The following is an 11,491-nucleotide window of genomic DNA, read 5'->3' on the forward strand; positions in this document are numbered from 1 at the left end:
CAGTCCTCCAGCCTCAGCCTCCCAGGTAGCTGGGATTACAGGCATAAGCCACCTTCAATAGGATCTGCTGAAGCTTCCTGAACCAGTGTGTAGGGTCTCACATTTCCACAGCTTTGCAGTTGCTGATCCCTCTGCCTGGAACACCCTCTGTCTTCCCCTCAAATCTCTTCCTTATCCCTCAAGCATGTCCTCAGTTTTGCCTCTGTGAGGTCTCCCTGCCAACCTCAGGCAGAGGTGGCTGCTTTGGACTGTGAATTCCCACAGCATCCTACAGATACTGTTGTTCTAGCACTTCTCACAAGATACTTGAATTCCTCACTTCCATGTCTGGCTCCACAATTAGACTGCAAGTGTCTGGGGCCTGGTCTGAGTCATCTCCGTATCCTGAGCTCTAGTACTTGGCCTAGCCCTGGGAGCCTTGGTGAATACTCACTGATTCTTTTTCTTTCTTTCTTTCTTTTTTTTTTTTTGAAACGGAGTTTTGCTCTTGTTGCCCAGGCTGGAGTGCAATGGTGTGATCTCAGCTCACTGCAACCTCCGCCTCCTGGATTCAAGCAATTCTCCTGCCTCAGCTTCCAGAGTAGCTGGAAGTGCCACCATGGCCAGCTAATTTTGTATTTTTAGTAGAGACGGGGTTTCTCCATGTTGGTCAGGCTGGTCTCGAACTCCCGACCTTAGGTGATCTGTCCGCCTTGGCGTCCCAAAGTGCTGGGATTACAGATGTGAGCCAGTGTGCCTGGCCTATTTTTTTCTTTTAATAAAGTAGACATGGGGTCTCGCTATGTTGGCCAGGCTGGTCTCCAACTCCTGCCTCAAATGATCCTCCCACCTCTGCCTCCCAAGTTGCTGGTATTACAGGCGAGAGCCACTGCGCTCAGCCAATACTCACTGATTCTATGAATGAATTGAAACCAAACACCATCCACGAATGAAGCATTGTTTTCCACACGTCCTAATTTCCTTGGCTTTCAAGGCACTCAGACCTCCCTGTTTCATTCCTAACCTTTTTAGATCACACACACACACACACACTTGCACACACCCACACATGCACGCTCACACAAGCACGCCTCTCCATGGAGGCCTCCGACTTCCTACACGATGGCTGAATCCTGGCATTTTCCCCTAAAAACAATGCTGCCATATACCTATTTTTGTCCATGTTCTCCACCCCAACATACCTCACCACAGCTGCTGCCCCTGGGGTTTCCTACACCATGAGGCAGTCACGGAAAGTGCCAGCGGCTGTGTCCCTGGATCCCAAATCTTCCCTCCCACTGTCAACCATACTGAGATGGTCTCAGCCACCCTCTTGGTCACCCCTGGCCCTCTCAGAGGGCATTTCAAGCCCAGAAAACAGAAGTCTAGCTGTCGCTAATGTCACCATTATTGATCCTAAAGAAGATTGTCTTCTTAGGCTGTCTTCCGGTTTTTTTTGTTTTGTTTTTTTTTTGAGACAGAGTCTCACTCGGTAGCCCAGGCTGGAGTGCAATGGCACAATCATGGCTCACCACAACAGCCTCGACCTCCTGGCTCAAGGGATCCTTCCACCTCAGTCTCCCAAGTAGCTGAGACTACAGGTGCATGCTACCACACCCAGCTAATTTTTAAATTTTTTTTGTATAGATGGGGTCTCACTATATTGCTCAGGCTGTTCTTGAACTCCTGGGTTCAGGCGATCCTCCTGCCTCAGCCTCTTGAAGTGCTGGGATTACAAGCGTGAACCACTGTGCCCGGCCTTGGGCGGTCTTATTGTCTGATGGAATCCTGAGGACCAAGTTGAGGCCAGTTCTCACCTCAGCCCTAGAAAAGGCCTCCAGGAACACATATTCTGCATATTCTGCCAACAGAGAGACGTCAGCCTTGGCAAGGCCCCTGGACACGTCCATGGCCTGCAGTGCCCAGACCCGCCGGTGCTGGTGTTTTGTTCCTACCATGGGCTCATACATTATGCAGGAGCATGGGCAGTGCCCCAGGCCTGTGTGTTGCCAGGCAAGCCAAGACAAGGGATGATGTATGCACCCCACTTTGCCAAGGCCCCATTTCTTTTCTTTTCTTTTCTTTCTTTCTTTTTTTTTTTTTTTTTGAGATGGAGTCTTGCTCTGTTGCCCACGCTAGAGTGCAGTGGTGCGATCTCAGCGCACTGCAACCTCTGCCTCCCAAGTTGAGTGATTCTCCTATCTCAGCCTCCCAAGTAGCTGGGATTACAGACGCACGCCACCATGCCCGGCTAATTTTTGTATTTTTAGTAGAGACAGGGTTTCACCATGTTGGCCAGGCTAGTCTCAAACTCCTGACCTCATGATTTGTCCATGTCGGCCTCCCAAAGTGCTGGGTTACAGATGTGAGCCACTGCGCCTGGCTGTGCCAAGGCCCCACTTCTATCCACATCACAACGTTTGCTGGGGGCAGAGAAAAACTGACTTCACAATAGCCAGCTAACCGCAAAGTCTCCTGTCCCTGAAGTTGGAAGCTGGAAATGTCAGATGTATCATATGTAGTTCCGCACTTCCCCTAGGAAAGGGCAGACAGGATAGTATACTTTCAATAATCGTGGGGTGGGTGGGAGATCAGAGATGCAGAGTTCCCAGAAGATGAAAGAAGCTTCAGCAGGCTTGGGCGTGGGAAGGGACCTGGCAGTTCTGATTCTGATCTAATACTTTCAGCTGCCTCCAATGGACATCCAACGATATCATCTCCCAGAGATTAAGAAGAGATTCACCAGCCTCCTTAGTATAAAATGAAAGGCTTGTGTTTAGGTAATTACCCTGGGGGAATAAAGAAGCAGTGCTGAGCTAGAGCTGGTGTCAACAGAGGCCTCTCCACAGACTTTATCTTACTTAATCCTTACAGGAGGCACAAGTGGCAGAAACAATTACTTCCATTTTATAAGTTGGAAATAATAATGGCCCAGTTGGAAACAAAACGAAAAAAACCTGTAGGCCAGTGCAGTGGCTCACGCCTGTAATCCCAGCACTTTGGGAGGCCAAGGCAGGCGGACCACCTGAGGTCAGGAGTTTGAGATCATCTTGGCCAGCATGGCAAAACCCCATCTCTATTAAAAATACAAAAATTAGCTGGGCATGGTGGCGGGTGCCTGTAATCTAAGCTACTTGGGAGGCTGAGACAGGAGAATCGCTGGAACCCACGAGGCGAAGGTTGCAGTGAGCCGAGATCGCACCACTGCACTCCAGCCTGGGTGACAGAGAGAGACTCCGCCTCAAAAAAAAAAAATAGCTGGGCGTGGTGGTGCATGCCTGTAATCTCAGCTACTGGGGAGGCTGAGGCAGGAGCATCACTCGAACCAGGGAGGCAGAGGGCAGAGGTTGCAGTGAGTTGAGATCGTGTCACTGAACTCCAGCCTGGGCGAGAAAAAAAAAAGGCCTTTAGAACCAGGAAAGATCTGGATTTGAATTCTAGTTCTGCCACAGTGTATCTGTGCAACCCCAGACAAGTCAATTGACCTCGCTGAGCCTCAGTTGTCCTCATGTGGAAAGTGCGGATGACCCTCAGGGACTGGCAGGGCTTCCTGTGATTATTTGAGAAAATGTATGCAAGGCACATGGCATAGAATGAAGGCTCATTAAAATATATACCCAGGTGCAGTGGTTCATGCCTGCAATCCCCCAGCACTTTGGGAAGCTGAGGTGGAAGGATCGGTTGAGCCCATGAGTTCAAGACCAGCCTCAGAAACATAGTGAACCCCATCTCTACAAAAAAAAATAAGAAAAATTAGCCATGCATGTTTTCTAATTTTCATGTGTATTTATGGTCCAACTACTTGGGAAGCTGAGGAAGAATCTCTTGAGCCCAGGAGTTTTTTTTGTTTGTTGTTGGTGGTGGTGGTTTTTTTTTTTTCTTTTGGAGACGAAGTTTCACTCTTGTTGCCCAGGCTGGGGTGCAGTCATGCGATCTCGGCTCACTGCAACCTCTGCCTCCTGGGTTCAAGCGATTCTTCTGCCTCAGTCTCCCAAGTAGCTGGGATTACAGACACCCCCTCCCCCACCACACCCAGCTAATTTTTGTATATTTAGTAGAGACGGGGTTTCACCATGTTGACCAGGCTGGGCTTGAACTTCTGACCTCAGGTAATTCACCCGCCTTGGCCTCCCAAAGGGCTGGGATTACAGGCGTGAGCCACCATGCCTGGCCCGAGCCCAGGATTTTGAGACTACAGTGAGCTATGATTGCACCACTCCACTCCAGCATGGGCAACAGAGTGAGACACTGTCTCAAAAAAAAAAAAAAAAAATTATAGGCCACATACAGTGGCTCACACCTGTAATCCCTGCATTTTGGGAGGCCGAGGCAGGTGGATCACCTGAGGTCAGGAGTTTGAGACCAGCCTAGCCAACATGGTGAATACCCAGTCTCTACAAAAAATACAAAAATTAGGCTGGGTATGGTGGCTCTCACCTGTAATCCCAGCACTTCGGGAGGCCGAGGCAGGCGGATCACTTGAGGTCAGGAGTTTGTGACCAGCCTGGCCAACATGGTAAAACCCTGTCTCTACTAAAAACACAAAAATTAGCCGAGCATGGTGGCACGTGCCTGTAATCCCAGATACTCAGGAAGCTGAGGCAGGAGAATTGCTTGAACCTGGGAGGCAGAGGTTGCAGTGAGCTGAGATTGTACCACTGGACTCCAGCCTGGGTGACAGAGCAAGACTCCATCTCAAAAAAAGAAAAAAACCCAAAACCAAAAAGCAAAAATTAGCCAGGCATGGTGGCACATGCCTGTAGCCCCAGCTACTCAGGAGGCTGAGGTGGGAAGATTGCTTGACCGCTGGGGGCCGAGGTTGCAATGAGCCGAGATTGCGATAGATACATAGATAGACAGACAGACAGATAGATAGATAGATGACACAACAGGCCGGGCATGGTGGCTCATGCCTGTAATTGTAGCTACTTAGGAGGCTGAAGAGGGAGGATCAGTTGAGCCCAGGAGTTCAAGGCTACAGGGAGCCATGATCATGCCACTGTACTCCAGCCTGGACGACAGAGCGAGATCTCATCTCTAAATATATACCTTTTTAATGACTATTAATGAATATCACAATGCATATGTGTGTAGCAACTGTGCTTTACACAGATCTCATTTAATCACCCCAGCAGCCCCAGGTAGAGGTGCTGCTGTTTCATAGATGAGGAGCCCAAGGCTCAGAGGAGTTGAATCCCTTGCACAAGGATGCCAGGCTAGTGACTGGCGGAAGCAGGACTTAGGCCTGGCAATGGGACTTGGTGTGTGCTCAGTGGAGGCTCAGAGAAGTTGTGAAATTTGGCCAAGGTCACACAGCCAGTCTATGTGAGAAGAAAGGGATTGGACCCTTAGCTATCTGGCTCCAATCACCTGCTGTGCCCTCAGCTTTTTCTGGTGTGCAGATAGAGGGTGGGACTGGCATTGCTTGGGACAGTCCCTAACCTGGGACAGGTAAGTAAAAATACTAAATAATAAATGCTCTGGCACCCCGGCCAGGACTCGCCCCAGAGCCCAGGCGGGGGGAATCGGACCGTTCCCTGGGTATCATGTGGGAAACAGGCCACTTCTGGCCGCTTATTGTTTACTTATTCACAGCCTTCGATGATATCACACCTGCACACCTCCGCAGGGCACCCGGTGGAGAGGATGAGTGAAACAGCCTGTGGGCGGCAGAACCTGGAAGAACAGAGAACGGTAAACTCAAGGCCAAGGGTAAATTGGGTGGCGGGTCTCTAAGGACTGCGTGGGGGTGAGACTTGCCTGGGGAGACAGGCTAGGGGAAGGAAAGATGGTGGCCAAAGTCACAGAGGCTTGAATGGGCCCTCCTATACCCCTGCCCTGCACTGCCCCTCCACGCGTGGACTGCCTAATGCTCTATGTTTTGTTTGTTTTTGTTTTGTTTTTGAGACAGGATCTCCCTCTGTCACCCAGGTTGGAGTGCAGTGGCGCGATCATGGCTCACTGTGGCCTCCACCGCCCTAGCGCAAGTGATCCTCTCACCTCAGCCTCCTAAGTAGCTGGGACTACAGGCACACGGCACCACGCCCCAGCTAATTTTTTTGACTTTTTGTAGAGAGGAGGTCTCACTGTGTTGCCCAGGCTGGCCCCATGCTTTCTGGCTGCACACCCAGGCCAGGATAGGCTGGTGTGTCTCCCTTCCTCTGCTGGGATGTCCTGAACACCCATTGACCACCCGACAAGGGTTCAGAGTGTGCGGTGCATCCCATCTTGGGTTTATTTTAGGTGGCATGTCAGCAAGAAAACACACACACACAAAAACACACACCACACACACAAACACACACAACACACACAAACACACCACACACACCAACACACACACCATACACACACCACACAAACACACATACCACACACAAATACACGCACCACACAAACACACACACCACTCACCACACACACACCACACAAACACACCACACACAACACACACATACCACACACACAAACACCACACACACATCCCATACGCCCACCCCACACACACCCCACCACACACACCGCACACACACCACACATACCACACACACCACACATACCACACACACCACACACACCACACACACCATACACACACCACACACATAAATACACACCACACACACCACACACACACCATACACACCACATACACCACACAAACACACCACACACACCACACACATCACACACACCATACACACACACCACACATACCCCACACACACCACACACACACACCATACACACACCACACAAACACACATACCACACAAACAAATACACATACACCACACATGCACCACACACACACACCACACACACTACACAAACACACCACACACACCATACCCACACACATCACACACACAAACCACACACATCACACACACACCACACACACAAACACACACAAACACCACACACACCCCATACACCCACCCCACACACACTGCACCACACACACACCACACACACAGCCTGAACAAGCTACTCTCTTTCTCTTTCCAATTCCCTTTCAACGCTTCTGATTACTGCAGGAGAAAGTCTCAATTTGCTGCCAGAAACCCTTTAACACCTTTCTGTCTGTGTTTATCTTTTTGTTCTTTCTTTCTTTCTTTTTTTTTTTTTTTGTGAGATCGAGTCTTGCTTTGTCGCCCAGGCTGGAGTACAGTGACACGATCTTGGCTCACTGAAATCTCCACCTCCTGGGTTCAAGCAATTCTTCTGCCTCAGCCTCCCGAGTAGCTGGGATTACAGGTGCATGCCACCACACCCGGCTAATTTTTATATTTTTAGTAGAGATGGGGTTTCACCATATTGGCCAGGCTGGTCTCGAACCCTTGACCTTAGTTGATCCACCCCCCCCTCCCCCCCGGCCTCCAAAGTGCTGGGATTACAGGCTTGAGCCACTGCGCCCAGCCTGCTCTTTCTTTTTTTTAACAAGGAGAGAGCCAGCCTCCAGTTCAGAATGAGCAGCTGCCTATAGTATCTAGCTAGAATGTTATAAAATGTGTTTTCATTTTGTATATTTTTTGTTACCTTCTGTTTATCACAGGTGGTACTGGTTTTCTATTTTCCAGAGTGATAAAAAGTTTCCTTTTAAAGTACATGGTAGCCACAGTGGCTCACTCCTGTAATCCCGGCACATTGGGAGGCCAAGACAGGCAGATCGCCTGAGGTCAGGAGTTTGAGACCAGCCCGGGCAACAGGGTGAAACCCTGTCTCTACTAAAAAAAATACAAACAATTAGCCGAGTGTGGTAGTAGGCACCTGTAATCCCAGCTACTCAGGAGGCTGAGGCAGGAGAATCACTTGAACCCAGGAGGCGGAGGTTGCAGTGAACGGAGATCGCACCATTGCCCTCCAGCCTGGGCAACAAGAGCGAAACTTCGTCTCAAATGAAAGAAAATAAAGTACATGGTTAGTTTAGCACTGTGGCTCATGCCTGTAATCCCAGCACTCTGGAAGGTGAGGCAGGCAGATCACTGGAGGTCGGGAGTTCAAGACCAGCCTGGCCAACATGGTGAAACCCCATCTCTGCTAAAAATACAAAAATTAGCCAGGTGTGGTGGCACACACTTGTAGTCCCAGCTACTCCAGAGGCTGAGGCAGGAGAATCGCTTGAACCTGGGAGGCGGAGGTTGCAGTGAGCTGAGATCGCACCACTGTGCTTTAGCCTGGGAGACAGTTAAAAAAAAAAAAAAAAAAAAAAAGGACATGGTTAGCTCATGCTAACCATGGTGGCGCACACCTATAATCCCAGCACTTTGGGAGGCCGAGGCGGGAGGATCGGGCGTATTGCTGGAGCTCAGGAGTTTGAGACCAGCATGAGCAACATGGCGAAACTCTGTCTCTACCAAAAATACAAAAAATTAGCCGTGCATGGTGGTGGCATGCCTGTGGTCCCAGCTACTCAGGAGGCTGAGGCAGGAGGATCACTCGAGCCTGGCAAATGGAGGTTGCAGGAAGCTGAGATGGTGCCACTGCATTCCAGCCTGGGCAACAGAGTGAGAACCCCATCTCAAAAAATAATACATGGTAAAAAACAAAACAAAACACACAACCTGTGCTCTGAAAATCAGATTACTCAGTTCAAATCCCCGCTTGTGCCACTTTCTACCTGCATGACCTTGAGCAAGTCACACAACCTCTCTGTGCCTCAATTTCCTCATCCGAACAGTGACTGAGAGTATGTCTCACCTGACACAGTGATTTGTGCCTATAATCCCAGCACTTTGGGAGGCCAAGGCAGGAGAATACTTGAGGCCAGGAGTTTGAGACCAACCTAGGCAACAAATCGAGACCCCCATCTGTAGAAAAAACTTAAAAAATAAGCTGGCAGTGATGAGCCTGAGAGCCTGTAGTCCCAGCCACTTGGGAGGCTGAGGCAGGAGGATCCTCTGAGCACAGGAGTTTGAGGTTACAGTGAGCTAATTGTGCCAGTGTACTCCATCAAGGGAGACAAAATGAGAGACCCCGTCTCAAAAATCAAAACAAAACAAAAACCCCAGTATGTCTGTCTTAAGATTATTGTGGAGATTATGTTAGTTAATATATATAAAGGGCTTAGATTGCTGCTGGACGTCTAGTAAATGCTCTATAAATGTTTGCTTCTTTTTTTTTCTTTTGGAGACGGAGTTTTACTCTGTCGCCGGACTGGAGTGCAGTGGTCTGATCTCGGCTCACTGCAGCCTCCGCCGTTCAGTTTCAAGCAATTCTCCTGCCTCAGCTTCCTGAGTAGCTGGGATTACAGGTGCGTGCCACCACGCCCGGCTAATTTTTTTTTGTATTTTTAGTAGAAATGGGGTTTCACCATGTTGGTCAGGCTGGTCTCAAACTCCTAACCTCATGATCCACCCACCTCGGCCTCCCAAAGCATTGAGATTACAGGTGTGAGCCACTGTGCCTGGCCTAATGTTTGCTCTTATTAGGTCAAATAGAGAAAAACAACAACAACAATAACAACAAAAAACACCCATAACTGACCATAACTGAGGTTTTTTTACGTGGGGAAACAAAGGTTTGGAGAAGCTAGAGGCTGAGTTAGGATATTGGTAAGTTTCTGGATTCCCAGTCTAATTGCCAGCTATTTCAATCTTCAATAATTAATATAACCTCTCAGCTTCCACTTAATCACTCGCAAAATGGGACTAATCCTATCTCATTGGATGTTGGAATTGGTGTGTATAAAGGCGGATCAGAGGCGGGGCACGGTGGCTCATGCCTGTAATCCCAACACTCTGGGAGGCCAAAGCGGGTGGATCACTTGAGGTCAGGAGTTTGAGACCAGCCTGGCCAACATGGTGAAATCCCGTCTCTACTAAAAATACAAAAATTAGCTGGGCGTGGTGGTGGGCGTCTATAATCCCAGCTACTTGGGGGACTGAGGCAGGAGAATCGCTTGAACCCAGGGGGCGCAGGTTGCAGTGAGCCAAGATTGTGCCACTGCATACCAGCCTGTGCAAAAGAGTAAAACTCCATCTGAAAAAAAATAAATAAAATAAATAAGTAAATAAATAAAGGTGGCTCAGAAAATGAGCATTAGGACAATGATGCCTTCTCAACTGGGATAATATCGCCCCCAAGGGGGCAAAAATCTTACTCTTTTTAATATGGAAAAGATATATGTAAATAGACATACAGTATATCTGTGTTATTAAACTTTCTTGATAGGCAGCGATTACAAAAAAAAGTCTAAAAAGGGCTCCTTAGGGGAACAATAATGAAAGAAAAGTTGAGAAATACTGCTCCCCAAACCAAGGTTTTTCCTGCTTGGCTTGTTTAGCCACTAGTGGGCAGTGAAATTGGCTTAATGGGTCATGATCAATATTTGGTGGAAAAATGATCTAGAAAATTCCACAGGGCACTGCATATAATGAGTCAGAATGTGTTGTGCAAAGGTTTTCCATTCAACGTGTGGGTGAGTGAACTGCAGTCACAAAATAAAAGATATCTCGGCTGGGCGCCGTGGCTCACCTCTGTAATCCCAAACTTTTTTTTTTTTTTTTTTTTTTGAGACAGAGTCCCGCTCTGTTGCCCAGGCTGGAGTGCAGTGGCGAGATCTCGGCTCACTGCAAGCTCCGTCTCCCAGGTTCATGCCATTCTCCTGCCTCAGCCTCCCAAGTAGCTGGGACTACAGGTACCCGCCACCACGCCCAGCTAATTTTTCGTATTTTTAGTAGAGACAGGGTTTCACCGTGTTAGCCAGGATAGTCTCGATCTCCTGACCTCGTGATCCGCCCGCCTCGGCCTCCCAAAGTGCTGGAATTACAGGCGTGTGTAATCCCAACACTTTGGGAGGCCAAGGCGGGCGGCTCACTTAAAGTCAGGAGTTTAGACCAGCCTGGCCAATATGGTATCTCTACTAAAAATACAAAAATTAGCCAGGCGTGGTAGCGCGTGCCTGTAATCCCAGCTACTTGGGAGGCTGAGGTAGGAGAATCATTTACCCAGGAGGTGGAGGTTGTAGTGAGCTGAGATCGCGCCACTGCACTCCAGCCTGGGCGACAGAGCGGGACTCTGTCTCAAAAATAAATAAATAAATAAATAAATACATAAAGAAATAAAATAAAAGATACCTCTTGTGGGTCACTATTAAAAAAATTTAAAGCCATTGCTCAAAACCACAATTTTCTCCTCTCATATTTTCTCTCTCAGACAAGCCTGTGCAGCCTTGGACTGTTTTGCTCTAAACAAGAAGAAATCGACAAGGAAAGGAAGAAATGTAGGAGAGAGTCCAGATTCCAGTGAGACTCGGGCCTGACTCTAACCAGCTCATGGCCTGGAAACTCCTCCCTTCCACATTTTCTTGTCCGGGGTAAGCACAGGTGCAGAGGAAAATAACCATCCCTGGTCACGCTCAGTGGCTCACGCCTGTAATCCCAGAACTTTGGGAGGCTAAAGCAGGAGGATCTCTTGAGCCCAGGAGTTGAAGACCAGCCTGGGCAACATAGCAAGATCCCATTTCTAGAAAAAAAAACTCCCCAAATTAGCCAGGTGTGGTGGCACA

Source organism: Pongo pygmaeus, chromosome 18 (genome assembly GCF_028885625.2).
Source record: "Pongo pygmaeus isolate AG05252 chromosome 18, NHGRI_mPonPyg2-v2.0_pri, whole genome shotgun sequence".
NCBI classification, from domain to species: domain Eukaryota; kingdom Metazoa; phylum Chordata; class Mammalia; order Primates; family Hominidae; genus Pongo; species Pongo pygmaeus.